Source organism: Canis lupus, chromosome 28 (genome assembly GCF_048164855.1).
Source record: "Canis lupus baileyi chromosome 28, mCanLup2.hap1, whole genome shotgun sequence".
NCBI classification, from domain to species: domain Eukaryota; kingdom Metazoa; phylum Chordata; class Mammalia; order Carnivora; family Canidae; genus Canis; species Canis lupus.
The window spans coordinates 7,355,317-7,382,936 of NC_132865.1; the positions used below are offsets into that span (position 1 = coordinate 7,355,317).

The window sequence follows — 27,620 nt, forward strand, 5'->3', positions numbered from 1 at the left end:
GGTATTACCTGACACATCTATCAGGACGGCTGTTATCAAAAAGTAAAGAGATAACAAATGTCAGGGAGGACATGGAGAAAAGAGGATCCTTGTACAATGTTGGTAGGAATATAAATTGGTACAGGCATTACGGAAAATGATATTGAGAATCCTCAAAATACTAAAAATAGAACTACCATATTATGGAGATTCAGGTCTCCCCCACCCCAAATTCATATATTCAAATCCATCCTAATTCTAATGTGATGATACCCAGAGGTGGGGCTTTAGAAGATAAATCATGAGGGTGGAGTCCTCACCAGTGGTTATTAGTCTTCTACAATGGATATATGGGCCCCACAGAGCTTCCTAAACCCTTCCTTCTTGTGTTTATACAAGTCTACATTCCTGACAGGGGCTCTCACCTGACCATGTTGGCACTTTGATCTCAAACTTCCAGCCTTCAGAACCGTGAGAAATAAATGTTTCTGTTTGTAAGCTACCTGTCTGTGGTATATTGTTACAGCCACCAGAACGGATCAATACAACTACCCTATGATCTGTCAATTCTATTTTTGTGCCTTTATCTGAAGGAAATGAAATCAGCATCAAGAACAGATATTTACACTCTCATGTTCATTGAAGCATTACTCACAGTAGTAAAGATATAGAAAAAGCATCCCACATGTCCCTAGATGGATTTATAGTTAAAAAAAAAATTTGGAATAGACATATACACACACACAACACAATGAAATAGTATTCAGCCATAAAAGGGAAGGAACGCATTGTGACAGTGTGGATGAGCCTTGGGGGCGTGTGACAGGACTGAAATAAGTCAGAGAAAGATAAATACTGTGTGATCTCACTCATGTGTAGAATCTAAAGGGGAAAAAAAAAAACCCAAACTCACAGGAACAGAATGGTGGTTGCCAGGGTCTGGGGATTAGGAGATTTGGGGATATGTTGTTCAATGGGTACACATTTCCATTTATAAAATAAATAATTTCTGGAGATCTAATGTACAGCATGGTGACTACAGTTAATAACATTGCATTGTGTACTTAAACTTTGCTAATATATATTGTTTTCACCACAAAAATAAAAAGGTAACTATGTGAGGGAGGTGATGGATTTGTTAGTGAACTTAATAGTATTTAATAATGTATAGACCTATATAAATCATCATACTGTACACTTTAAATATACACAATTTTATTTAAAATTATACCTCAAAGCTGCAAAAAAAGTAAGAAGAGCCTGTAGGTAGTAAATCTATCAAGGTATTTTAAGGGGTGTGTGTGTGGGAGGGGTATATGTATAACAGGTATTGAAGTATTTAATTTTATTTTCATAGATAAATTTGAATTTTACATATTTTCCTAAATCACTTTGGTAAATGCAAATATAATACATTTATATAAAATATATAAATGTATGTCTCTGAGATATAGATTTATAAGATACCGAAATTTATTAATTATTTTCAGGTTCAATGTAACAAACCTTCTATGTTTTTGTGTTAAGAAAAATCTACTGTATTCCTCGTTTAAATTCTCACTGTTTTGCATCTTTCTCTTTTTTAATCTACTTTGTCTGGGGTAAATGCTCTTTATTAGTATTTTCACAGAGCCATCTCTTAGCTTTGTTGATCATATTTATTGATTTGCCCTGCACATTATTAAAGCCATGGCTTTAAAAACACTTTTTCATTTACATGATTTAGATTTATCCTTTCCACTTGTATTATACCTATTGGATAAATATATGTTTTTCCATAATCTTTACACACAAATTAATTCTTTGAAAAGTCTGTTACTGCTTTGGCTGCTTCCCACAGGTTTTGATAGAAAGTACAACAAAGAAAACAAAATCTCTCCTATTTTTTTTATTTTAAATGTCCATATACATTAAAATTTTTGTTTTCCTCCCATTCCCTCTTTCCTCTTTAATTCCATTTTTGTTCTTTTCATTTCTAAAGTATTTAATAGAGGTGCAACTGGTAAAGTATCTGTGCCAAGGAGCAGTTTAGCGTGGTGCATCAGAGCCCAGGTGTGGTAAGGAAGTTATCCGTATGTGTTAATGATTGGTTTCATGTTTCAGAGCCCAGACAAGCTGAAATGGTGTCATGTGGAGTCTGGAGGATAGCACTCACCCAATGTGGAATGGTTATCTGTTATCCATTCCTATGTAATGAATTTGCCCGAAACTTACATTTTAAAATTACAAATACTTATTATTCCATGCAGTTTCTGAGAGTCAGGAATCTGGTACAGCTTATGAGGGTGCCTGTTACTTAGGGTCAATTGTGACATGTGGGTCTTATTACCTGGAGAATCTAGAGCTGCAGAGTCACTTTCAGAGTCACTGATGTTGGCGGCCTCTGCTCTTCACTGTATGTTGGCTGGAGGCTTTAGTTTCTCCCTGTGTGGGTATCAGCATCTATCTACTCACAACATGGAAGCTTACTTTCTTCTAGAGTAGTCTAATAAAGCAAGAATATATACTCCAAAGAGAGAATGCCACAATTTTTATAAACTAATTTATTTTTTTTCTTGACTTGCGAGAGTATAAACTAATTTAAAGGTGGCATTCCATCACTTGTTGCATCACATAAACTAATACTGGTACAATGTCACTAGGGATTATATAAACTTGTAAGTAGCAGGAGGCAGAGATCATTTGAGGCCATCTCAGAGGATGGTCACCATAGGGTATTAGAGACCACGAAAACTCAATAGGGTGTTTTTGTAGGACAGTGTCCTGATGTAAACAAGCAGTGTCTGAAGGGTGTGAGAACATGCCTATTCTTGCCGGTAGCCCCACACAGGTATCTGGGCATAAGCAAAATGCCTACATAGAAAGGCAGTTGCAGTCAGAAATTGGTTATATCAGTAGTTACACAAGAGTACAAGGGAATTAGTTTTCGTTTTGAAGGAGGTATTTACAAACACAAAAACCAAAAATAAATCCTCTGCTGTTGAATTAAGAATTGGAGACACAGATGCTAGATAAATAGATTTGGAAATACAGATTGAAATATACACAGTTGACCCTTGAATAATACAGAGGTTGGGCAACTGACCCTCCCGATGCAGTCAAAAATTCATGAATAACTTGTGACTCCCTAGAAGCTAACTACTGATAACCTGTTAAGTGGAAGACATGCTGACATGGTTAACATATACTTTTATGTTATACACTATATTCTTACAGGCTAAAAAAATGTTATTTAAAATCATAAGAGAAGATCTACTTACAGTATATCTGGTATGTATAACCAAATACATGGTTCTGTATTTATATTAAAAAAAAAGTCCATGTATTAGTGGACTTGCACAGTTCAAATCTGTCTTGCACAAGGGTCAGCTATATATGCATACACACATATGTACGTGTATTTCCCACCTTTGTTCATGAAGAGTGCCTCAGAGGAGCAAATGAGAGCATGGCTTATAAATACCATTCTCCTCCAAAACCAACCAGGTTTCTTTCAGAAATGATGGACTTGAAGCCAATATCAGGGAAAAGACAAAGATAAGACTGGGACATCTTGCTATACCACAAAGCAAGGAAGTGATAGGGTCATGTCAAAAGGACATAAGAACCAGCTTGAATGGGCTCCCACTGACCAAATTTCAGGGAATTTGAGCATCCAAATAAACAATGATACCAACATAATCTACTGAATTTAGGCAGTAGGAATGTAAGTCCACCTCAATATAGGTTAACGTGAATAAATTCAAAGTTTGAATAGGAATGAGCTACTTCTGAGATTTAAATTACTTCGCTACAAAATGCTTATTAATTATGAAAGGGGAAAAAAAACTAGCTTCACAGAGCAGAAGAGTGGTTGACACCACATTGATCAAGTGATCCAAGTAATCATTAGTAATGGAATCAAACAAAATCATTAGCCACCTAGGAGTGTGTGATGAGAACATAGCATCACTGTTGTGATATTCCTGTCAAATATGTATAGCCCATATCTAATTATGTGGAAACATCAGACATACCAAGCAGAGACAGTGTACAAAGTAATTAATGAAAAGTCTTCAAAAATGCCAAAGTCATAAAATAATTGTTACAAATTGAAGAGGACTACAATTGACATGATGACTAAATGTAATGTATAATTCCAGACCTGATCTCTATCCTATAAAGCAGATTATTGTTAACAACTGGCAAAACTCAATTCCGATTAATAAAGTATTAATAATGTAAATTCATGATTCTCGTGGTTGTATTTTAAGAGACTATCTTTGTTTTTAGGAATATACAATGTGTGATGTGGCATCATGTTGGCAACTTGCTCTCAAATGTTACTAGAAAAATGGGAAAAAGGTTTTTTATGTTGTAATTTTTTCCATAGGTGTAATATTGTAAAATTTAGGATAAAATTTACAGAAAAAGATTTAAAATTAGCTTTTTTGCTATGAATTCTAAATTAATTGAAATATGATCAATTATAAATGTTCCACATAGGTTTGAGCAGAACAGATAGTGACTTATATAAAGAGGTCTTCTTGTAATATATGGTTTTTTAAAACATGTTCTCCATATCTTCTATTTCTTACAAGTTTTTGTTTGGTCTGCTTGATAAGTCAGTTTCTGGTAAAAGTGTATTAAAAGTGTATTAAAAGATTGCTGTGTTTCCCTTGACATTCTGTTGTTTTGCTATATAGATTGAGATTATAGGAAACAAAAATACTATCTTGAAAAGATCTGTACCCTCCCACTGCAGTGTTATTTACAATAGTCAACAGAGAAGCAACTTAAATGGCCTCAGTGGGTAAATGGATAGAGAAAAAGTGGCACATATATACAACGGAATGTTCTGCAGCCATAAAAGAGGGAAATCCTGTCATTTGCACCAACATGGATGGACCTTGAGAGCATTATGCTAAATAAGTCAGAGAAAGACAAATGCCACGTGATCTTATATGTGGAAATAAAAAAAAATGAACTCACTGATACAGAGAACAAACTGATGGTTGCAAGAGGCAAAGGGAGGGGGAGCAAGACAGATGGTGTCAAAAGGTACACACTTCCAGTTATGAAAGTGTCATGAATGCAGTGTACAACATGGTGACTACAGTCTATAAAACTGTACTGCATCTTTGAAAATTGCTAAGGGAGTAAACCCTAAAAGTTCTCAGCACACAAGAAAAAGAATTTTTAACTATGTATTGTGATAAATGTTAACAGATTTATCGTGGTGTTCCTCTTGCAATGCATACAAATGTTGAATCATTATATTGTATCTCGGGAACTTATAAGCCAGTTATATTGCAGTGAAAATTTTAAAATAATTTGCTCTCTTCCCTGCTAGTGCCCCCATACCTCCATGAGATTACATTAGGAGAATATAAATTCAGGATCCCTGGGTGGCTCAGCTGTTTAGCACCTGCCTTCCGCCCAGGGCGTGATCCTGGAGACCCGGGATGGAGTCCTACGTCGGGCTCCCTGCATGGAGCCTGCTTCTCCCTCTGCCTGTGTCTCTACCTCTGTCTCTCATGAATAAATAATAAAATAAAAATTTTAAAAAAGAAAAAAAATAGAATACAAGTTCGTGGTTAACCTTCTTGGTGGACTTTATTATTTATCACTATTAATGCATTGTGCTATGCATTTCATTTTGCCTGATATTAATATTGTTGTCCAGCTTTCTTTTACTTAGAATTTATCTGATATAATTTTTTGCCTTGTTTCTTAACTTTTGTGCCATTTATTTATAAGTAGCACATAGATTTTCCAACCTTTTTTTACACTTATTTTAAAATTTTTTATCATTCCTTATGTTTATATTTGTTTCTACATTATTTCTGCTTTCTCTTTACCATGTTTTTTCCCTTCCATCATTAGTTGATTATGTCTTATTTTTTCTCTTTATTTCCTGTATTCTTTGGATGTAAAATATTCTGTTTCCTTTTTTTTTGTAACTACAATACTTCAGCATTCTTATAAAATGTCACTACCCTAACTAGATAAAATATTAAATATTAATTTTTATTTCCCCCATTACATGTATATATTTCATTTCACAATATATTTATTATAACTTTTTCTTAATATAAAATTATTTATAATTGTTATGGTTTAAGATAGCCACTGCTTTGCTAAATTTACCACTGCGTTGTTCAGGTAATGTCTTCTTGCATCTCCCTCCTTCCTTCATACAAATGTATCCTCATTATTTGCCTGCTTGTTGAAATTCATTTGCAATACCAAAATTAATACAGCATTTTTCCAACCATTCACAAACATACTCAGTGTGGTAACAAAATTACCAGCACACACATTCCCAGGTGAGGGTAGACAAGGGAATGCTCTGCCTTCTTAGTTCTGCTCTCATGCTCTCCTTTTTGCATCTGTCTTATACATTTTTGTGTGATTATTTTGGTGATGCCACTGCTTGAAATGGGTCCCAGGGCACAGTGCTGATGTGCTACATGGTGTTCTTTAGCATAAAAAGGCTGTGATGTGCCTCGTGTAAAAAAATACTTGCAACAGATAAGCTTCCTTCAGGCATCAATTACAGTGCCAATGGCTGTGAGTCCAATGGCAATAAATCAACAATACCATCCAAACAGAAAATAAAGAGGATGTTTGCCCATCTGTATGTGAAGCCGCTACAGAAAGTGCTAAAGTAACCTCTACAGTGCGTGACAAAGCTATGGGAAAGATGGAAAAGCAGCTCATTGTGTGGTTTCATGAGATGATGGATGATGAAAAGAGCAGAGTGGACAGCACAGTCATTAGCCTAAAAGCCAAAAAAATGTAGGTCCACATTACCAAGGGTAAAAAATAATGTTAAACATTTCTTGTTTCAAAAGATGAGAAGAATGAAACACACTAAACTTGCAGGTAGTGCAGGTTCTACAGATCAGGAGACTGCAGAGGAATTTTTAAAATACCTGCTATGTATTGTACAGGAAAGGGTCATGTGGAAGGCTCGCATGAGACGGCTTGTTTTAGAAGGACACTGACACACAAACCTATATGACACAAATAGCACTTTGCTTGACAAAAATAATGTGCCCAGAGACCCAAAGGAACCCAAGCGTCTATTTCTTCTGGGTGCAATAGTTTTTGGTCTTTGCTAATTCAGTGTTCCTGGCAACTTTATAACTACTACAAATACCAAAAATTAACTCTTCTTGATGTATATTGATTACTATTCTTCTAATGTCTTTCTTTTTCTTAAATAATTGCTAACCCAATGATAAAATTCTAGATATTCTTCTAATGTCTTTCTTTTTCTTAAATAATTGCTAATCCAATGATAAAATTCTAGACTGAGAGTTATATCCTCTCAGACATTATATTTTTCCATTGTGTTTCTTCCTTTAATATTTGAAGTATAGTTGACATACAATGTTATATTAGTTTCAGGTGTACGACATGGTGATTCACTAATTCTACACATTATGCTATGCTTACCAGGATAAGTGTAGTTACCATGTGTCATCACACAGTGTTATTACAATATTATCAGCTATATTCGTAATGCTGCACTCTTTCATCCCTATAACTTATTTTACAACTGGAATTGTATACTTCTATTCACCTATTTCGCCTCTACTTTTGCTGTCCAGAACTTTGTCCCTTTTTTGGAGATGATCACTGAATAATGAAGACTGAAATGACATTACATCTGGAACTTGCTTTTTAAAAAAAGAGATTAAATAAAAGTGGAAAAAATCTGATGATTCTTGATCTGGGTGATATGAACATGGGGATTCATTTTGTTCTTTCTACTTATTTAAAAGTATTTTATAATGTTTTAAAATGAAAATATAAAAACATAAAATATGAAAAGATAAAAAATCTTTTCAGGTTTAACAACCATAGCCTGCTTTGGGACCCCGCTTCGACTCAGATGCTTAGCTTTCTACCTTCTGTTCCTTTTATATTACTGATTCTTAGAGATTTTTCTTTCTTTCTTGTGGACTCAGGCATGCATTGAAAATCATTTTTGTTATAGATTATTTAGCATCTGCATGTTTATACTACAAGAGTTTTTACATTATCTTGGTTTGCCATCCCACTAGAACCATTCATTTTCAGGAAGGATATTGAAAGAAAGAATAAGAGGCAGAAATTATAAAAGGAAATAACATAACTTGACTACATTAAAATGAAAACAGAGAATGCGGTCTCCTCACAATGCCTCAAACACAGGCAGCAGCTGAAGCATTTATACAAGACAGTGTAAAGAATCCATCAAATAAAAAATGATCAAAAATCAGTAGCAGGGATGCCTGGGTGGCTCAGCGGTTGAGCGCCTGCTTTAGGCCCGGGGCCTGATCCTGGAGTCCCAGGATTGAGTCCTACATAGGGCTCCCTGCATGGATCCTGCTTCTTCCTCTGCCTGTGTCTCTGCCTCTTTCTCTGTGTCTCTCATGAATAAATAAAATCTTAAAAAAATCAGTAGGAAACATGAGCAAGGAACTGGTCAAGAGATACATAGAAAAGGAAACCAGATTAAGCAATTCTCATATGAAAAGTTCCTCAACTGCATTATTTAAGAGATTCAATTAAAAACAAAATTAGGGTACTTTTTAATATATCATTTCTGTCACTGTCCAATCATAAACCCAGAATAATATGCTGTTTATTTTAACAGAGACATTTTAATATATAAAAGTTTGGTTACTTGGATTTTGGAGAGCTTAAAAGGCAAGAGGAAAATATTAAGTTTTCATAGAAGTAACAACTTCTGGAAGCTGTTGCCATTCCAGGGCTAGAGAAACAAATGGAACATTTCCAGGGTATTACAACCTAAATATTTGTAGCAGGCAGCTTCCAAAGACTGGAATAATCTCTGAAGAAGAATCGCCTCCTGTTTGGTGCCCAGGAAAGGGGGCCTCTGTAGCACTAGAGCGTAGGCCTCTAGGAGGAGGCTGGCTGAGCTTGGACTTCAGGAATTCAGAGGGAGGTTCTGAGCAGCCGGAAATCAGACCTCTTGATGCACTCTTATTACCAAGGGAGCATGATACAGCTGGTTTGGGGACTAGGAAATACACATTAAATGGGAATCAGTTGCTGCCACCAGGGAGAACTTTTTGATGCTGATAGAAGCAAGTAGCACACAAGGAGCAAGACCCTCTTTCTTCTTCATCCTTGCAGTCACTTCTAATATACCCTGCTAGCAGAGCCTACCATGTATCCATCAACCGAAGCAGAAATGCAATGGTGGTCTCAGTTACAGCATCGCAAGATAGATTTGGAGCTAAGAAAACATAATGATAGAAAGAAAGAAAGAAAATAAAAAGGAAGGAAGGAAGGAAGGAAGGAAGGAAGGAAGGAAGGAAGGAAGAAGAAGAAGAAGAAGAAGAAAGAAAGAAAGAAAGAAAGAAAGAAAGAAAGAAAGAAAGAGAAAGAGGAAAAAAGAAAAAAGAAAGAAGAAAAGAAAGAAAAAAGAAAGAAAGAAAGAAAGAAAGAAAGAAAGAAAGAAAGAAAGAAAGAAAGAAAAAGAAAAGAAAGAAAGAAAGAGAGAGAGAGAGAAAGAAAGAAAGAAAGAAAGAAAGAAAGAAAGAAAGAAAGAAAGAAAAAACATATGATCAGCATACTAAACATCAAATGGGCTTAAATGAAACTCTGAAACCCTGGTGGATTGCAATATAACTTGATAGTAGCTATGCTTGAAAATAAATTTGAAATATCTAGTATAGAGTTGGAAAAGTTCAAACACTATGATGTGGCATTCTTCCAAGTGTATTCCCTATATTTAATTTGTACCCAGGATGATATATACAAGGATGTTTATGGTGCTTTATAGCAAAAATTAATTAATTAATTAAAAATTTAAAAGGTCTAATTGACCATAAGAAGTACTGTATTTTCTAATATATAGCACCTTAAAAAGATGGAAATATATATCAATATATAAATGATAAATTATATACACACACATTTTAAATACACAGTCCTTAGGACTTTGGGATTGTGGCTTTAACTCCCTCAATTTAAAGAAAACACTACCATATAACTTAGGCAAGACCATTTCTCATTGTCAGAAAATTCAGGAAAATTAGGCTTACTGTTTTTTTTTTTACTCAAATAAGTATGTTTATGAGTCACCATGATAGACATCTCACTTCCGAAATCTAACATACGTGCACTGAGAGATGGAGAGACAAACAGATGGATTAGAAAGACAAGGAGACTAGCAGTGAGTATACAGCAAGCCTTAGATAAATGAGAGGTTGCTCCTTTATTAATTCATAAAAAAGACCTTGTTTTTCAGCCCTTATTAACTCTCTCAAGCCTGATGTATCCCAATTTGTGCCTTTGTTAGCACCACAGAATTTTCTATACCAAAAAAAAAAAAAAAAAGAATTTTTTATACCGATAGAATAGTATATTTTCCTTAAACTTGAGGACGGTTAGACGTTCTATATCGCTTTTGCAAACTGAAGTAAGATAGCGATGGAGACAATGCAAAGCGAATATGAGACTGCAAGTATATTTTTAAAGGGAGTGATCTTTGGAAAGAATACATCTAAGATAGTAGGGATTTGAAAGATAATTTCTTTAAAACTATCATAACTATACTCTGAAAAATCAGTCCCCTAGAGATGGGAGTAATTTAGTTCCCAAAGAATCAACCTGATTTTAAGAAGAATTGTTTCTGAAAAGATCTATAGAAAGTATGATAAAGAACACGGGAAAAGAAACCTCTCAATTAACCTTTTAAAATGCTGAAATTTCAGGTAAAGTCGACAAGAGAGGAGCAAAGCATAGACACTAATTTTAATGTTTTGGGAAACTTGTATCTATTTTAAATAGAAATCATTTTCTTCTGTAGAGGGATAGTACACTTGTGCATTAATGCCAAGGAAAACGGTACTGTTCAGAAAACAATGCCAGGCTGGGCTAGCTGTCAAGTTACCTAACCTTTCTGTTTCCCTGTGCACTGTTCTGCAGTTAAAAGATTTCTTATAGAGTGAACCAAATCAACACAGTCACCCTATTTCACTGCTTAGAAAGTAAGATTCATCCTAGCCAATACTGAGTCTTAGAAACAATCAAGGAAGCAAGCAAACAAATCCTAAAACCCTCAAAAAAAAAAAAAAATCAACAGCACCAAAGAAGTTTTATATGCACACAATGCAAAGGAGGGACATATGCTGCTCACACTTAGGGATGTTAACTGTCACCACCTGTATACCTTATAGCCATAGTATCACCATCTTTAGAAGAAGGTTCATGCCAACACAATTGGTACTTTTACTGTCTTGCTTTAGTTTTCACTTGAAATTTTTGAGAACCAAAGAAATGAAAAAACTGTAAGCCCATAAAATATGTTTAAATGATCTAATCAGATAAAATCTAGTCAACAATTGTAATATGTAAGGGAGTGCAAAAGATCATTTGGGGATTTAAAGATAAGATATAATTCACATAAAAATAAGGGCTATCACATATGAAATACATTCTATGTGCAAGATATTTTTCTCGTGCTATACATTTATCTCTCATGCATAATCCTCTGACATAATGCTGGGAAGGGTAATGGGTTTTTTTTGTTTTGTTGTTATTGTTTAATTATGAAAGTATTAACTGCTGTGACAAATTCTGATAGATGGCGATGTAAAGTAAAAACTGCCCCCCAATAACCCTTGCTCTTACTAACCAGAGGTAATCACTTCATAGTTTCTTGTAATTCCTTCTAGAGAATTTTTTTAAAAATATAGGCATAATACACACACCACACACATAGACACACACAAACACAGCTGGTCATACTACGTCTCAGATCCTTAATTCGCTTTTCTTACTTAAAAATATATATTGAAGGGGCACCTAGGTGGCTCAGTTGGTTAAGTGTTGGACTCTTAATTTTAGCTCAGGTCATGATCTCAGGGTCCTGAAATTGAGCCCCCTGGTTGGACTCCATGCTCAGCAAGGAGTCTGCTGGAGAGTCTTTCTCTCCCTCTGTGCCTCCTCCTGTTTGCACTCTTTCTAAAATAAATAAATCTTTAAAAATATATACTGAAGATCTTTTCACACTGGGCTATCCTATTTAATGGCTGCAAAATATATTTCAGTGCCTTAGTGTATCATAATTTAAATACCCATTCACCATGTGGTCAATATTTATATTGTTTGCAGCTTTTTGATTTTATAGTGTTATAGTAAACATACATTCACCATTGGGCACTTCTACAAGTAAATCTCGATGACACTTTTCTAGAAGTGGAACTGTCAGGTTGAATTCTGGAAGATATTGCCAAATTGCTCCCCTACACCTAATTTATTTGAAATAAATAGTATATGAACCTGTTTATTTCCCTCCATCTAGTACCTCCCTGGGATGAGGGCCAGAGGGGTTAGTGCCATAGGCCCAAGCTGTAGAAAGCTCTATTTTGGCTTTCTTCTATTGTGCCCTTCCTATAGGGCATGTGACAATGGTGTCAAGGAGATATGCCCACCTGCACCCCTCCCCATACTAACCATGCTCTGCATATCTGAGACCCCAGAATTTCCTTCTCAAAGAGCTGTAAACCTACCTCCAGGGTTTGCATAGGCTAGGAAGGTTAATGTTTTTTGCTCAAGCAACACAGCTAGTCATTGAAAGAGGCAGATTTAAACTCTGAGTTTTTCCAGTGTGTTGTTCCAACAACTTATTGCAATTTATAGATGAAAACTAAACTTTCCAATACACTAGTAGATATTAGTAGGAATATCAGAAGATGCCATTGATTCTAAATAATAATAAATATGAACACATTTTAAAATATATTTACTGTAAATGTTACAAAGTCAAATATAGAATTATAATTATTAGTACAGTATAGTGGAACAAGATGCAGAATCAATAAGCCAAAAACTTTTTGTTTCCTAAACCTTTTCTGTTTTCAAAACTATCAATTATTTTATGTTAAATTTCCTATAGAGCTTCCTGCTAGACATATCAAATGGGTTTCTGGCCCGCAGGCATTCCATTGACACAACTGTCACTGAAATCGCAAAGACTCATTTACTTTAAATAGCAGTAGAATCATAACATCCAGTAAAATTATTCACTTTAAATGCCAGCTCATGCTGAGTACTACAAATGCTTATTCAAAAAATTGAAGACAATGAAGCAGGGTAAGACTGTTGAAAATTTCTATTGCAATATTAGTTTAAATGAATATTATAATTAAGGATTAGTCTTTTCACTACAATCTTTCATGTTCTAAATTTTAATATGTCTTTTTTTTTTCTACAACATGAAATAGTTTGGGGAAATGTCAAGGACTGAATTTTTAGTAAACATCTCAGTAGTGTAAATAGATCCTTTAAGAAAATTCTAAACATATATAGGAAACCATATAGCAGAGATAAAATATTAGGAAGAAAAATTTAAAAGATAAATGGCATAACCACACTTAACAACTAATAGTTTCATAAAAAGTTGAGCAGTGTGGAGTCTAATCTAATTATGGAATGCAACTTCTGTTGAGGTAATGGAAATGAAAATTGGACTGCCCCACACACGTATACACCCCTCTCAAAAGCAGTTGGTTGGAACCAGGCTCAATGTTGTAATCTGGGCGAATGGGTGGGCCTAAAAGCTGTTCTCAATTACCAAGGTTCACGTACTGGAAAGAGCAAACATCTTTGAAGCCAGACCTGGGCTAAGCCAGCTATGGCCTTGGGAATCCGTGATGTCCTTCATATAAGCAGAAGAAAAACATTGTGAATTTCTGGTTGAAGGCCAGTGTGAAAATTATAAAGAGAAACCTCACTAAAATGGAGTCAGGATGTTCCACAGGAGAAGTTCGACTTTACCACTCCTTCCCATTTGCAAATTCAACAGGAACAGCTGAACCTTGCACATGGATACTATTTTGCTACCCCAGCAGAAGGAGAAAAGTCTTTCCTCATCTCCCAGGCAACAGCACAACCAATGAGAAAGTCACAACTCAGCCAACAGGAGACCACTATAACTCAAAAACCCATTTTATTTCAGTGTACTTTATGTTCCTAAAAACCTTTCCAACTTCACACTTTCCTCTGAGTAGTTTACCTCTCCTTTGTTCTGTGGACTTACCTATGTTTTTTGTGGGGTTTCGTTGTTGTTGTTGTTGTTGTTGTTGTTGTTTTTTGTCGTAGCTTCTTTGACCCATATTTCTATTCTCTGCTATTTCCAAATAAACCCAATTTTCCTCCTAAAGTAACTGGAAGTTTTATTTTTAAATAACATCAGCCTCTACAGTGGAGACACTAAAGTGGGGCGGGGTGAAGTGCTAGGTAAGCCTTATACCAAAATGCTAGAAGAGAGGAGTATGGCTTTGCAATGAAATTTTAAAACAAATAATCTGTCATTTTTAGGCATTGCAATATGTTCTCCTAAGTGGATTTTTACTATGCCAGAATTTTTTATTTTTGGTGTAGTCAAATTTTTTCAATCATTTCTTTATAATGTGTGCTTTTGAGTTTTGTTTCAGAAATTTTTACCTGTCCTATTATGTCTTACATGTAGAAACAAGCCAACACAGTGTTCCATATATACTCTTTAAAGGATTAATGACTAAAAATCAAACTATCAAGGGTAGGAGGCAAAGGTGGTTTTCAGAGTTTTCAATGGTCATCAATTAAAGAATCATTGCTGGAATAATTGAGAGTTGAGTGGGCATTTTAAAAAAGATTTTAGGGCAGCCCGGGTGGCTCAGTGGTTTAGCGCTGCCATTGGCCCAGGGCGTGACCCTGGAGACCCTGGATCGAGTCCCACGTTGGGCTCCCTGCGTGGAGCCTGCTTCTCCCTCTGCCTGTGTCTCTGCCGCTCTCTCTCTCTCTCTCTCTCTCTCTCTCGTGAATGAATAAATAAAATCTTTAAAAAAGAAAGATTTTATAAAATAGTCTCTCTTCAGGAAATAGCTGACTGGTTGGAAGAACCCAAAAAATACATAGTTTCATCAGCAGTTTGTAGAATTTACCTTTTGGAATAATGTCAGCCTCTGTCCTATTTTCTAACATGAAAACTCCCAAATAAACTAGAGTCACTATCCATTTATTCTTTTATAAAAGCACCAAGTGGCCCAGTGGTTTGCAGAATTATTTTAAAAGAATGCTTTAGTTGGAATTGCAATTTTTGATAGTGTTTCAAATGTTGCCTACAAACATAAAAATGGCATTTAGAGGCTGCATGTGTGTCATTTTCTTTCTTTTTGGTCAGTGTTATTGAACAAATAGAAAATAGTGAAATCCTACAAATATTTTTGAGCTAATAAAAGGAATTAAGTTTTGAGGAAAAGGTATTTGTCCCATGCCAGGCTGGAATTTATGAAAATAAGAGGATTATTGTAAACCTTGCCTATTGAGTCAAACTGCCTGCAAAGTTCAAGAAATATTTAAGTGGCTAAAACCTATATCTTAATTATAGAAATATCCAAAAGAGCTTTCAAAGTATTTTAAGGAAGTCACATTTTCTAGCAGCTGTATACTACATCATAGTTCCTAATCAGATTGCTATTTCCTTGCTACTCATAAGGATATGCTCAATATATTTACTCACATTCCTTTTTTGCCTTTGCTTCCTTTTAAAGATTGCATGCAATGGGGAATTTTATAGGTATAGTATTCTGTAAAAATCAGTGAGGAATCATCACAAAAATAAGCTAAAATGCATACTCATCCGTGGGCTGACTCTACCAAGTTAAAGACTAATTATGATATCTTTCTCAGATGGTACTTAGTCTAACTTGGACAAAGATATCTAAGCGTCCATTTTTTCATATCAGCCTCGAATATGACACAACGTTACAAAATCCAAAGCTTCTCATTCAGTAGTTATTCAAATTGGAATATATCGGACTTAGCTGTAGGCATCAGTTGGGATTATATTACCATTTACATGAAGAAGGTAAAAATTACATTCCAGGGTAACATTTTTTCTAATATGGCCATCTTCAAACAGCGGGAAAAGTTAGAAAAAGCATGGAAAACTTGCCAAAGCAAAGAGAAGTGCCCTAAGGAGAAACTAATTGAAGGTGGTACAAATGAAGTAAGATACCTAACGTCATACCCATAACAGATTCTGGACCACAACCTCTCATCTCTGGGTCTACTGTTCATCTCTCCTGGTCCTAACGGACCCTAGGACTTTTATTTATTCATGAACTATTTTAAATATATAAAGAGAACAGCAAATATTTGAACAGATGTTCGTGTTCTTATTGCCCAGCTTTGATAAATGTCGATTGTCCCATTTACTTTAAAACTGATTTTTGTCAAAATTCCATAGTTTCCTATGCCAGATCAGGTTCAAGAAAAGTTATCCTTTGGAGATTATTTGCTTTTTTCTTGGTTAGAGTGAGAACAATGCTCTTTCCAGACCGGTATATTTCAAGGGGAATGCCGAAAATCCGACACAAGTTGATTTTTACTTTTTACTCTTTAATACTAATAAAATGCTACCTGGGGTCACATTCTCCATTTAAAATATATGCCTTATCAACTTCAGTCATATCAATTCTTTAAATGTCAACAAGTAACATTAAGGATTCAAGAATATTTTTTTACAAGTTACTCCAATCCAAAGAAGCTTAACTTTAAAATTTAAGACTGAAAAAACAGAGTTTTACATCTCTGGGGTACATAATAAAATTCCTGTTAGCCTTTAGATATCATGTGCACAATTACATTTTGTTTCCTTACTTCAGTCCTCACGAAGGACAGCACAGAAACATTTCCTGACATGAAATAAAGTTTGTGCTTTTGTTTTTATTATATAGTATTTCTCTTTTTTTCTAAAATAACAGCTGCTTGGTGGTCACCTTGAGCCTCAAGAAGGGTTATTAAGATTATATGTTATATAATTTCACTATTATTTTATCACTCAGCTTCACAAGTGGTATTTAAAGTTAAGAGCAATTTTAAATCTTATGTTAATAAAAAAGAAGACACGTTTTGAAAATCAGCCGTTAATTTCCTTTGGTATGAAATTATAATAACCATGCTATTGCAATAATATTGTTTTATTACGTTATTACTAGTAGTGAAAGTACATACTTTTAGAGAATTCATCTTTTTTGTATAGTCTTAAAATTTTGCAATATCATATTTCAATAATATATTTGGATCATACAGAGAAACATCCTCCAAAACTCACCATGGGCATTTAAAATATGAGGATTTAAAACCAAAACTCCCAAGATTGAGAGGAGTTTACCGTATTTTGCTTCTGCTACTTTTTCTGAAAACAAAATTAGGGAGACAGAAGAGTTTATCTCCAAATGTTTGGATTAAGAAATATTATGCTACACTGTCATCAGGTGATACATTCTGGAATCTGGTTTAAAAGGGCTAGTATTTCTATATGCTACTTGTATGTATAGGCAGTGATTTAAAAAAAAGTTATTCTTAAGTGAGCTGCTGGTAAATTCAATACAGTTTATGACATGAAATTTATCAAGTAATTTTCCTATAGCAGACAAATATTCTTTAAGTACAAAAATTCAAAAGGAGTTAGAAAGGTGAATGGAGGGAATATAAGGGCACATTAAAAAATGGGAATTTTATTTTAAAATATTATTTTAAAGTGTGAAAAAAGTTTGCATCTAACTTAAATGATCTAATTTTATTTTTATATTTATATCTACAAGTCATTATCAACTAATATATATTGCCTAATACTGGGTCAGTAGCACTTTTTTCTAAAGCCTACCTACTTTGCCAAGATTATATCCTTTATTAATTATTTAATTATTTGACTAAATTCATTTATAGAACCAATGGAGAAAGAGAAAACATTTATGGTTCATTTATCTTTTTTTCTAAGATTTTATTTACTTATTTGAAAGAGAGAGAGAGAGAGCACGAGCAGGGAATGGGCAGAGGGAGAGAGAGAAGTAGACTCCTCAACCCAGCGGGGCCAATACTAGAACTCAGGGATCATGACCTGACCCAAAGCCAGATGCTTTACTGACTGAGCCACCCAGATGCCCCACTTATGTTTCATTTCTTAAGAAATTATAATAAAGAAGAGGCAGACATATAAGTAATTATCAAGAGTGATGAATATTAATGAGATATGCAATTAATCAGGTATGTTCTTATTGTATTTCCTCTTAATCTAGTTGAAGTTAAGACTAACATGAAGAAATTACCTGAGACTATGTAAGAGTGAAACCATATTTTAATAAAAGAAAAATATGCTAAGAAGTTTCTTTCCTTTATTTTCCTTTCTTTTTCCCTTTTCCCTTTTCTTCCTTCCTTTCTTCCTTTTCTTCTTTGGAAGGCCATAAATTTTGGAATCTCTCAGACCACAGTTTGAATCCTGGCTCTCATATTTACTTGCTATACAATCATGTAATTTGTTCATATACGAAATAATCATAATATCACAGAAGGCTGTTTGTAAGACTAAATAAGATAACATGTAAATTCTAGAACTGTGATCCATAAATATCTGCCCCCTCTCCTGTGGCTATAAATACAATTATATGTAAACATATAAATACAATTATATGTAAATACAATTATATGTAAACAAAGAGGAGATGGAGATGCAAAGATAATGAACTATCAAAAATATCTTTATAAATAGATAACATTTGGATTTTTTTGTAGCAGAAGTAGGCTTTTGATGAATAAAAATGAACACATGATTACTACACCTCATGGAGTAAAACATTTAGATGACCCTAGAACAGAATGTAGAATTAAGCAAGCTTCAAATGTAGTGGGAGACATGGGATTCCAGGTTGAGAAAGGGTAAAAAAAATAGTTAAAAGCTAGCAAAGGACTTTCTGCCAGCTACTGGGGCAGTAAGAGATTGTTTTAGATTCTTGAAAAAGGGAATGATAAAGAGGAAATTATAGGGTAAGATGTATGTGAAGCAGGACCTACTAGGAGACTGCAATGGTGGTCTGTGACTAAAGTAAAGCAGACCTAGTCTGGTGTAGGAAAATGAAATGGAAAAAGTGGCAAGGGGGAGGATATCTAAGAGAAATATTTTAAAATCTATACATTTATATAGAAGATGAGAAAAAGGGGATCCCTGGGTGGCGCAGTGGTTTAGTGCCTGCCTTTGGCCCAGGGCGCGATCCTGGAGACCCGGGATCGAATCCCACATCGGGCTCCCGGTGCATGGAGCCTGCTTCTCCCTCTGCCTAAGTCTCTGCCTCTCTCTCTCTCTCTGTGACTATCATAAATAAATAAAAATTAAAAAAAAAAAGATGAGAAAAAGTGGAAACAGTATAGAATGAACACTAAGAGAGATTGAAAAATATGTATTGCCAGGGACACCTTGGTGGCTCAGTTCTGTTAAGCATTTCCCTTCTGCTCAAGTCATTATCCCAGGGACCTGGGGTAGAGCCCCATGTCTGGCTCCCCGCTCGGCGGGAAGTCTGCTTCCCCTTTGCCTTCTCCGTTTCCTTCTTCCTCTGTCCCTCCCCATGCTGTGCACTGCTTGTCTCTCTCCTTCACCCTCTTCCTCTCCCCTCTCCCATCTCCCCCCAAAAATAAATAAAATCTTAAAGCAGAAAAATAGGTAGTGCCAGAAATAAATATTGGATCATGGGCACCTTGTTGAAGGGATCAGATGATAGGTTTAGACTTGACAGGATGAGTTTGAGCCTATAAGACAGCATGAAAGTAAGCATGTTATACATAGAGGCCCTGGTCTTTCTGTACATGTCTTTTATTTGGTATACATGAAGGGAATTATTGAGGTTCTTTTTTTCTTCCTGCATAATTCAGTATCATGTATTTTCATGAGACCAAATCTGGCCAAGAGAATCAAGTGGAGGTGTTCTGTATGTTTCTGAGTGTAAGGTCATAATTCTGCATTTTTAAAACCCATAGTTAACAAAAAGTTTGGTTTATTTTCACTCTTCATACTATATCATCTAAGTCTGTTTTTCTTACCGCAATAATATGCACCCTAGTATAGTTAATGTATATACTTCCAAATATTATCTTATAAATACATGTGTTACTAAAAAATAAATATTATTAAGTGTTCAAAATGATATTTGAGGCGGCTCTGGCTTCAGTTCCAGTATGTAAAAAGCTTAGAAGTTGGAATCCATTGTTACAGAAAGAAAAAGCTGGACAAACTCAGAAATCGATGACTTTTGTTTTGTTTTTTATGTGAACTGTTCTTTTTTTTTTTTTTTTTTAAATGTGAACTAGGAGAAAAAAAAAATCCCCAAATCTGGAGAGACAGATGAATCCAGAGAGCTATAGCAAAGATTTGCTTTTCTAAAACAGAAGCCTCTGTAGTCATAAACTGTTATGAACACTAATCTAATAATCATGATGAATTACTGGAGATTAAGCTGGACTCCTGTGACAGTAAGAAACTCCTGGCAGATATAGTCTGGGGAGAAGCAGAGTTTCCAGTAATCCCAGCAGATCCTCAAGGTAAATATCCAGGAAAGAGTTCTTTGTGCACTGGCACTGGGAAGATAATGATAGTCCTTATCAAATACACACAAAACATCCTCCTTAACAATAGCCGACTCCCCAGCACCTTGTCTTAGAGGTATGAGGAAAGAGCCTTCTTCCTCTTACTCCAGTCCCTTCTAGCCTGTTCTACTGAATGGAGGACTGTATACAAGAAGACACATTTGCAAAACACAAGAAATGAAGAAAAAAAAAATCTCAGATTTCATTAAGAGGCTGGAGAGTGCTCCTTCTCTAATACATCTTCTTACCTACAGGGTTCAAGTACAGTAAGAGTGGATTACAGTGAAAAGGGCTGGAAGACACAGACCATCTCTGAAGAGGTACACTTAGGCAAGCCTTGTAAAAGTGCTGCCCCCCAAAACACAACAGCTTGTGATTTCTTTGTTCTTCATATACCTAAGATGTATCCCCAGCCCTCAGGTCAAATGCTGGCCTTAGCCTTGAAGAATACCTTTGAGCTAATAAGAGGTAGAATAAGAAACAAAAGAAATAAAGCTTGAAGCTCTCATTAGACCAACATTTTAGAGTTGATTGATTTAAATCATATTGCCGGCTCCTCAAGAAGCATTCTTGTCATTTAAGCATATAGTTACATCATAAATAAACTAAATGTATTTAATCCATTTAATTGGAAATTTGTAATGTTTTATTAAGCTATTAATTTGTCTGTATTTTACTTTGGCTCTTAAAAAGCCCATATATAAGACATATTGCCATATTATTTGCAATTTCATTAAACAGTTGCCAAATTTATTGAGTCTAGGGGCAGTTTTGCATAATCTTAATTTGCAGCATTATTTCTTCACATTTTTCCCCAGTAATTTTTCTACACAAACCAAGAGGCCAAATAAATTCTAGAAATGAGAATTTCTAAAATCATAATACTATAGCATCATCCTCACTTTTATTGTATGAATCTGCTGCCACAATAGGACAGAGGAGGTATATCACATAGGAAGACATGGATTTTTTTAAAAAACTGTCATGAGCATATATCTTTATTTATCAATTTAAAATTAAATTGGTGAACAGGAGGTGTCAGAGCATTAATGTTTTTGATGAGAATGAAAGATTTAAATTATAAACTACATCGACACATAGTGACAGATGAGGATTAGAATTTCTACATTAAAATTTCTGAGCACGCATCCATTATTAAAGTTCAAAAATATTTCTCTTCAAATATTCTTTTTGGAAATAGTGTGATGTCGTAATGTTTGATGCCTCAGGCAAAGAAACACACTGCTTCAGAAAAATCAGATTTGATTTGGGTTTCAACAGTTCTTAGAATGCAGTGACTTGTACGCCAGCTACACCTTTTTTCTTTGTATGCCAGCTACACTTCTAAATCAACCCATACTTTGTAGTTGACATCACCATTGGCACACTCAGCCTCTGCACTATTATTCGCTTTGCACATAGCAATGAAAGAGGCTGGGATAAAATGCTAGGGAGCAAATTGTTTGTTTATAGGAGGAAATATGTAATACCATTTTTAACACTCCCTACTAAATTCAAAACAATAAATGAGACAATTTTAAGTTTTTCATCTTCTGCTGGAAAATGTGTGCCTTTCAACATTTTCTCAAAGAAATTTAATTCGCAGCTTAGAAAAAGGGAATCTTTTCCTACAAATATTTTAATATTTTATTACTTTTTTCTTAGAACATGAGACTAATCATTTTTTACAGAAAGTTAGTGCTCATCCAATTTCATGGGGTTATTGGTTCATATCATAGATGCAAAAAATCCAAGTGTTGGTTATTTTATCTTTTCTAAAAATACAAACCACTATAGGTCAGAGTAATGGCATTTGGCTTATCTCTCAAACACAAATATAACTTGGGGGACCACCAATGCATTTCAGGAAAGAGGTGCCAATTTCTTGTGTAAAACCCTAAAGTTATTGCTGTCTGCCTTCTATTGTATTCTCTCTAATTAAAGTACTACCAACAGTTACCAGAATGCTATTCTTTAAATTTTAAAAGCACGGGTATTCTTTTTTTTTTAAAGATTTTATTTATATATTTATGAGATAGACACAGAGTGAGGCAGAGACTTAGGCAGAGGGAGAAGCAGGCTTCCTGCGGGGAGCCTGATGTGGGACTCGATCCCAGGACCCCAGGATCACACCACAAGCCAAAGGCAGAAGCTCAACCACTGAGTCACCCAGGCATCCCCAGGTATTACTTTTTAAGCTTTGCATCTTTAAAGATGAATTTGTTTACAGAAAAAGATTGTACATAAGACTGATAGTAAACCATTCCAAATCATGTTTTATTAAATACCAAATTATTTTACTAATAGCTTCTACATTATAGACTCAAAGTTACTGTGTAATTGCTGGGAATTTGGTATGTACACACTTGTACCAATAATTAAAACTTAATCTAATGACAATAATATAATAATAGCTACATTAATTAGACACTTAGTAAAATTGACCTTCAATAAGATGATTTACACTGCACATTGTGGTAGATTGTTTTCATTGCTCACAATTATTAATTCTACCTCTCTGTGCCTATGTTTTTCTATAGGTTCAGTATGCCTTCTTACTCAGTGGCTTGGCTTTGCCCTGTGACTTGCTTGGCTGATTGAATAGTAGCAAACATGACAATATGCACATCCCAACAGAAGAATAAAATGCATTTGTGTTTTTTTTTTTCCCTCAAATTCTTTTGCTCCTACTCTTCACTCTGAGAACATTATGTCCTAAGATAATGATGACTACTCATTAAGCCTGGGTTCTAAAGTAAGATGAATGGAACTCAGCTGAGTTCAGCTAAGCTCTAAACCTCATCCACAATGAGCAAAAAATACATATTTATTTTAAATCTCTGGTATTTGGATTAATTATTGTTCCAAAAAAAGCTAAACAACATAGAAAGTAATACTGAAAGTTGAATGATGATATGACAAATATCTAAATATGTTTCTCTAGATAGGGACTGAGAATTGAGGTAAATATTTTATAAAGGTGACAAAATTGTAATAACTGACAGAAAATATACCTAATGAAACTATAGCCTTGGAGACAGAATTTTCTTGAAAAAAAAAGTTGCAGTGAGTTGGTTCTCTTTAGTTGCATTTGATATACTTCTACAAGAAGGGTATTAAAATCTCAAAGAAAAAAGAGGGGGAAGGGATGTGTCGGTGGCTCAGTGGTTGAGCATCTGCCTTTGGCTCAGGACATGACCCCGGGGTCCTAGCAGTGAGTCTTGAATCAGGCTCCCCACAGGGAGCCTCCTTCTCCCTCTGCCTATGTTTCTGCCTCTCTCTGTGTGTCTCTCATGAATTAATAAATAAAATCTTTTTTAAAAAAAGGTATTAGTAGGAAAACAATTGGCTTGTTTGCAAGCCGGAATAGAAACACTCAAAGAAAATTTAGAATTTATATGACTTTTCAGACTTGAAATATGCATCTATTTTTCATCCCCAATTACCAAAAATTTCAGTGATACGGTTACAGAACAAATCCAAACAATGGACATGTCTAGAGGGCAACAATTCAATCAAAGATATGACTTTCAAATTCTTTATCAAAGTCTAAAATTAATGTGGCTCCAGAAAACAGCTGGACAAAATGGCTCAAGGTAAAGAACAAGGTGTTGTCTCACAGAAGCTTAGAAAGCTTCAAAGATGCGTGCCATGGTTCAGAAAGACAAATGTGTCTCCAAAATTACTGGTATAAGCTATTGATACCCTGAGGTGACTGCAATTGATTAAATATTACAAAAGTACCTGAGTGCCGCCAGCTTAGATTTAAAAGGTGTTGTCACTGAGATTAATTTTTTTAAAGATTTTATGTATTTATTCATGAAAGATACAGAGAGAGGCAGAGACATAGGCAGAGAGAGAAGCAGGCTCCATGCAGGGAGCCCGATGTGAGACTCCATCCCCCGGACTCCAGGATCATGCCCTGAGCCAAAGGCAGATGCTTAACCACGGAGCCACCCAGGTGTCCTGCCACTGAGATTTAAAACAACCCTTGAACATTCAACTTTCTTAAGGGCACAAAGCAGGCTAAGAGAGGTACTGAGTGAGCAAAGAGGGCATATTCTCTAAAGACATTTACAGAAGTAGACAAAGATGCTAGTAAAAAAAGAAAGGATCTCCCAGAGGGAGGACAAGATCCATAGAGAACAATGAACTGGGGAGTCACTGTCAGAGGTATAATCCAGGATTATCCCTTAGCCAAAATAGGGAGTCATTTTAACCAGTACTACAGGATTTCAGAATTTCTAAGGAACAATAATTTCCTCTCTTGCTGAATGGAGTGTTTGTTTGCTTGTTTTTTATGTTCCTGTTCTCTCGCTGCATGTTGGGTGTGTAGGGCACCATAAATTAAAGGGACCTGAATTTATGAGTATTATGTAGATCAAGATCCTAGATTTTGAGGGTCAAGCACTGATTTGATAACATTATTGAAGTGTCTTGTGAAGAAGATGAATATATTTTTATGTGTGTGAGAGAAAGGTAAGCATTTATAATCAAGAGTGTAGTCTATTACAGATGCAATGAAACGCCGGGACACCTGCACCCCGATGTTTATAGCAGCAATGTCCAAAATAGCCAAACTGTGGAAGAGCCTCAGGGTCCATCGAAAGATGAATGGATACAGAAGATGTGGTCTATGTATACAATGGAATATTCCTCAGCCATTAGAAATGATAAATACCCACCATTTCCTTCAATGTGGATGGAACTGGAGGGTATTATGCTGAGTGAAATAAGTCAATCAGAGAAGGACAAACATTATATGGTCTCATTCATTTAGGGAATATAAATAATAGTGAAAGGGAATAGAAGGGAAGGGAGAAGAAATGGGTAGGAAATATTAGAAAGGGAGACAGAACATAAAGACTCCTAACTCTGGGAAACGAACTAAGGGTGGTAGAAGGGGAGGTGGGCGGGGGTTGGGGGTGACTGGGTGATGGGCACTGAGGGGGGCACTTGATGGGATGAGCACTGGGTGTTATTCTATATGTTGGCAAATTGAACACCAATAAAAAATAAATTTATTTTAAAAAAGTGTAGTCTATGGTAGAATTTGTTATTTGTTAATAATTATTCAGTCTTCTTTACCTTTGCCATGATTCTGTGTAGGTTGACTACTCCTCCCTGCCTCATTGTGCTTGGCCATGTAACTTGCTTTGGTCAATAAATGTGAGCAGTAGGATATATGCCAACTCCCAGCAAGAGGGCATGTGGTTGATTTTCTCTCTCTTGTTTCTGCCTCTTTATGAGAAAAGCTTACCCTCGTCAGTGGCTATTCATTCATAAAGGGCCAGGATTGAAGAGATATATGAAGCCCAGCAATATCCACTAGAGCAACAGCTGATCTATGTGCCTCATGTAACCTGAACAATATATTTTTCTAAGCCATTGTGAGTTGTGTGAGTTGTTTGGGATTTTGCAACTCACTGTGTGAGCTGTTTGGGATTTTGCAACAAAAACTCATTGATAAACTTATGTTTTTTTTTTATTTAAACTGTGAAACATTATGTTAGTCATCATTATATATATATATTTACGGATGAGTTACTTAAGGCTTAGAGAAGATAGATTTAAAAGAAAAAATTATCGAAGTTTATACAGCTGTTAAGAGACAGAGATAAATCTCATAGTCATTCTAAATCTAAATTCCCACACATTCCAATAAGCCATGCTTGTATTCTTTCTCAATGACATAGTTGAACTGCTAGTCTTCTAATTAAAAGTAGTGCCTTTATTTCTCCCCAAATTAGTCTAAATAATATTCAATTGCATTTTCTTTTTAAGTAGCCTTGTAACAATTTGATACCAAAAGAGCATCATGATTACTAAGTCTGATGCCTTGGGAAAATACTACACTTAATCATACATTGTTTTTCAACCAACTTTGGAAGGCAGAAACCCAAACTATGGTATGTACCTCAGGAAACCTGTTTCTTCAGTGAATGTGAACAACTGAGGTAGCTGCCAAGGTCCTTAATGACTTTCCTTCTGTTTACAAAGTGAGCAGTAAAACTTCAGTGAAAGCAAAAAAAGAGAACCATCAACATATGGGATTTAAGGTTATAAAGTCTAAACCTTTCATTTTATACAGGTAGAAACCGAAGAAAAATGTGTTGAGAGTGACAAAGTAGCAGAAGTATAGGAAGTTTCTCCTTAAAATGTAGAGTTTTCAAAGATTAGAGGATTTGAACATGTTTACATGTCAAGTGGCTTTCTGAAGCTTTGGCTACTGAATTGGCAGTTTGCCATATTGAGTAAGAAAATGACAAATGGATGACTAATTTACAAAATGCATTTCTTCTGCAGATAGGCATTTGGGAAGTAGAAAAGATGAGTGATGATTTTAAACAGTGATTCTTAAAAACTAAATAAACAGTGACTCTTTAATATCAGAGATCACTGGGTAACCATGGATGTGGAAGGTAATAGGTTAATGTTGATAATGTTGATAATAATATCAATAATGTTGATAATGTTGATGATAAAGTTTCAGACTTAGCATGCTTATCAGATGTCAGAATTCTATGATAACACAGACTATCTTAGATAATTTTAACTCAGCATCATGGTATTAATCTTGAAAACATGGGTAAATATTCTCTGAACACCGATTATGGCTACTAAGAGCAGCTGACTTTTTCACTGTGTCATAAGCCTGCTGTGACTGACTCACTAAATGATTTGAAAAAGATGTAGTCACTGACGGAGAAAAAGGAAACAGCTGAGATGAGTGATTGTAGTCATAGTAGGCATTAATTAATTTTAAGGTTTAATTTTTGTATGAGGTCAAATGGCTAAATTCTGGCAGAGTCCCAAAGGCTTTTTTTTCATTCTGGCATCATACTCATTTTTTCTTCTTTTTTTTTTTTTTTTTTTTCAGAAAAGTGCATCAGTGCCTCAGTGAAGTATGAACATTTTCAACACAGGCAAATAGATTATGGAACTATTTATGGTTCCAAATATAAACCAAATATAAATATGGTTCCAAATGGAATATATTCCATTCTATATTGAGATGACATCCTAGATTATGGGTCACTCTATTAGTCACTCAATGCCTAACATGGTATTCCTCAACACCCAAATCTCATCCTTTCACCAGTGTTATTTCTCAATACCATCATCAAGTGATAATTCAATCCATTCAAACTCTAAGTTTTGTGATTGGCACATCCTTGCCTTGATTTCCATTTACTCACTATAATAAATTTTACAGCAGGCTAAGCCCCAAA

General features: G+C 35.1%; 1 long non-coding RNA gene across 2 annotated transcripts in view; it reads left to right on the forward strand.

The window, feature by feature from the left end:
- LOC140620150 (uncharacterized) overlaps positions 1–27,620 on the forward strand; it is a 145,622-nt gene that overhangs the window by 83,037 nt on the left and 34,965 nt on the right. The window contains exon 6 of one of the 2 annotated variants that reach the window (XR_012019898.1): positions 20,643–20,918. The exons of the other annotated variant lie outside the window; for it this stretch is intronic. This is a non-coding gene — a long non-coding RNA (uncharacterized lncRNA). Of the gene's footprint in view, positions 1–20,642; positions 20,919–27,620 lie in introns of those variants that run through there. 2 annotated transcript variants of the gene reach the window in all.